Source organism: Octodon degus, unplaced genomic scaffold (assembly GCF_000260255.1).
Source record: "Octodon degus isolate 3935 unplaced genomic scaffold, OctDeg1.0 scaffold00005, whole genome shotgun sequence".
Classification (NCBI taxonomy): domain Eukaryota; kingdom Metazoa; phylum Chordata; class Mammalia; order Rodentia; family Octodontidae; genus Octodon; species Octodon degus.
In genome coordinates, this window is record NW_004524581.1 from 31,859,568 (window position 1) to 31,863,444 (window position 3,877).

At 39.2% G+C, this 3,877-nt stretch overlaps 1 pseudogene; it reads right to left on the bottom strand.

Annotated features, from left to right (window-relative positions):
* Positions 1 to 1,057: 1,057 nt before the first annotated feature.
* On the bottom strand, positions 1,058 to 2,890 carry LOC101562113 (annotated as a pseudogene).
* Between the last annotated feature and the right edge of the window lie 987 nt (positions 2,891 to 3,877).

Genomic DNA, 3,877 nt, shown 5'->3' on the forward strand with positions numbered 1-3,877 from the left:
ACTATTCCATTTAATCTTTTTTGTATTTTAAAAATTCAGTGACATATAAAATTTTAATCAAATCTGGTGTTTCCATCCCATATTGCTTTTTCATTTAAAATCCTTAGTAGGAATTCTGTATATAACCTGACAAATTGCATGCAAAGATGTGTATATTATGTATGCATACATGCAAAAATGTATGCATATATATCTTTAGTTTTGAATGCATTTAAATATCTTATTTAAGTTTATCTGTAGAATATATGATCACCTGAAAGTCTGTACTACAAAGTTGATCTTAGCTATTGAGAAACACTAGCTGCTCAAAGTTATGAGGCCAAAGAACTGCTAGACAGCTTGGGATGGACTAGACATACAAATCAGTCAAACAAGATTGAAATGAGCAGCTGCTCACCAAAGAAATACATTTTTGTCTTGACATTTCCTGCTAATAGTAGAAAGGCAACATCCTTACAATGACCTTACACTTTTTAAAGTTTGCTAAAGAAAAATCTCACTAGTTTTCAAAAATACTAGCCATTGTATAAATACAATTATTTTTCATAGTTGAATTCTTCAGCTAGAATGTATTTTTAAAAACTTCCTTTGGACTATTCCATTTAGCACTTCAAGCTTCCATTCTGCATCTCTGACAACTGGCTCAGGTTTGTCAGGTTTGCATCAACTGCATCTTTCAGAATTTGCTAACTGTGTTACTTACATACCAAAAAGGAATAGCGAGTAACTGCACCAAATTTCAAAAACAACATAGTAATGAAAAATTCAATCACATGTAATACAAAAAGAGATAAAGTACAACAGGGATTCCCTTCCAACTGCATTAGTGATCTTTTTTTTCATGCTTTTAAAGTAATATTGTAACTTTCATTTTCTTAATTTGTCAGGTGGATGACAAAAAAATTGTTAGGTGGCCCACCTTTATTTAATTAAAAAACTTAAATAGACTGAAGTACTTTTATTAATATACATGTCAAGTTACTGAGACGATGACTTCCTGTAATTTTCCCCTTCCAGATGGCACTTGCAGGTAAAAAGATGCAAAGATGTCTAGACTTTAAGTGTTTACTTGAAAAGATTCTTCAACAGCAGTTTGATACTGGGTTTCCTCATCTAGCTGAAGATTCACCAATTCTCCATAATCAAACTGATGTCTTTGATTCAGATGACTAACGAAATTTCTAGTAATTGAGCTAGGATCTCCCCAAGGAAGAGACACACAAATAGGACATGTCACAGGAACTACGTGTAATGGGTGGCTACTGTTACCGTGATCCAGCAAGCGTTGTCTGGTGAAATTAGACTCTTGACACAAGGGACGCTTAAAGGTGGGATGGCCAAAAGAGCTTGTATTCTCTTGGTAAGTATCTGTATTACCAGATGTGGGTGTTTCGCTCCTATTACTGTTCCCTGCAGAATCTTGAGAAATCTGAACATTTGGGATGACAGAAGAAACACCACACTCATCCTGATAGTTCTTGTTAGACTTGTGATGATGTCTCATGCGATAAAACTTAACCTGTTTTGCACAACATCCGCAGCGACCAGCAAATTTCCGCATGATGTCTTCAAGATCTCGGGCCCGTTCTGGGCACACTCTTTCTTTTCTAGTCACATTTCCATGACACAAGGGACAACGTGTCCCACTTTCTCTCATTGCAGTCAGGAAACATTTTCTACAAAGACTGCAGTTCCAGCACTCAGGAGACCAAGGCAGGAGAACCACTGAGAGTTCAAGGCGAGCCTGGACTGCGTCTCAAAAAAGAAACGATGAAAGGAAAGGAAAGGAAAGGAAAGGAAAGGAAAAAGAGAAAAGAAGAGGAAAGGAGGAAGGGTGAGGAAAAGAGGCTGGAACGCAGTGCTGGTGAGAGGTAGTCATGGATGGAAGCAGGCCTCCACATCGGAGTGAAACCTCTACCTTCTTTTGGCTTCCTGATTCCTTCCTCCTGCTCCTGTTATTTCCCTTTATCTTCTTTACCCTTCTCCTCCTCCTGCTTTTCCTCCTCTTCCTTTTCTTCCCCTGTTCTTTGTAATGTGGGACATTGACCCCACATGCTTAGAAGACTTAGAAGTGAACTGTTTTTCCAGACCATTTTCATTTTTATTTTATGACCAGGTCTCACTAAGTGCCAAGCCGAGGCTGAACTTGCAATCCTCCTCCTCGCAGATGACAGCTGTGCACCATCGTGCTGGCCTTTTGAACACTTTCACACATACGATATAATTATCCTAACGCATCATTGTTGTACCAGACTGATTTGAATCATTTTCATTTTTTAATGTTTAAACAATACAAAATAGTAATTAAAATAAAATAAAGCTAGCATTAGGCCAGCCAGATAGCTCAGCGGACTAAAGCTCCTTCCTAGGCACACACAGGGGACTGGAGTTGGATCCCTGTGTCATGCTGGCCCTGCTGCTGGGGTGCACTGAGACAGCGATTGAGACGGGGCGTGGTGGCATGAGCCTGTAATCCCAGCGCTTGGGAGGCTGAAAACGGGAGGATCACTTGAGTCCGAGCTGTGCAGTGAGAACCTGTAGACCTTGCACTAAATACATTTTTAAAAAGATTTTTAAAAGAATTATAAATGGTACAAATTTTCACCAATGTAATAGGAATTCAACAATGGTTGCTGTATTGCATGAAGTTATCTTCAAATTAGTTGTTTAGGTTACCAAACATTTCTGATCGTTCAGACCAGCCTATTTGCCTTGTACTGTGGTTCAGTCATATTGTGGAGTTAAATTCTTATACGAAAGAGCAGTCACGATGTCCACTCCATTTAGCTGGAGGCTCCTTGCGCGTGTGTACTCTGGCCGTGATGCTCACATCAGAGAAAGCATCAGGAGACAAACTTGTAAAGCCATTTACTGACTTTAACTTCTCCATTATCACTCAGTTACCATTACTGTGTCAGAGCAGTCCCTCCAATAAGTGACGTTGTTTCTATCACTTCATCAGTTGCCAGTGGGTGCTGCTCCGTGAGGAGCCCACGGTCTTGGACTTTTAACTATACGAATATCGGGGGGGGGATCAGAATACTTCCATTGTGGCTGAGAGAGGGTGTATACTGTCCCAAGGTCACCAACATTAATCCTTGGCCCAAGGAGCATCACCCTGAAGGTCTCCTACTTTCAGCCCTTTGTCCAAGTTGCTCTGCCTTCAAGCGAGAGACGAGTGTGGTCACGAAGCTCCGGATCAGAATCCATCGCTGTCCAGCATGGAGCCAGGTAAACACCCTACTCCAGGCACAGTGTTTCACGGATAACTGAACAAACTTTTAATATCATTTAAACAATATTTTTTATATTGTAGTAATTTGAATTGATTTATTTTTTCCCATAATTTTATTGATAAACAAATAGTAATGAGACAGTTTCAAATCAAATCGGTAGGACAGTTTCAATAATTAACACACTGCATACATTCTTCCTAGTGGTTAATTGCTGTGCAAGTTGCAGACATGAGATCTTATTTACAAACACCATTAGAACAAATCCCTCTATTCATTAAGAGAAAGTAACTATATATCTATCTTAACCACTTTGAATACACAGATACAAAATGGACATTCATCTGTATCCCCTGTTTTTGTTAAGTTCTGTTATTTGAATATTATAGGGGTGTAAACTCAGCAAAATATTCTAAAAGATTCCAGTGGTCCATAATAGTATTGGGTCTTCCGCTTGACTGGCAATGTCAGAAATTGTTGACCTGAGTCCCCCACAGCTCAACGTAAGAGCATGGCTTTACTTCTTATATTTTGTTTTTATACTTTTCTGCTGGATAGTTAGTTAAGACCAAAGTAAAGCAGGACCTATGCAACAAGAGTTGTAGCTTTTGGGTCTGATAAGGTCAGTGAAATCCCCTCAGGAT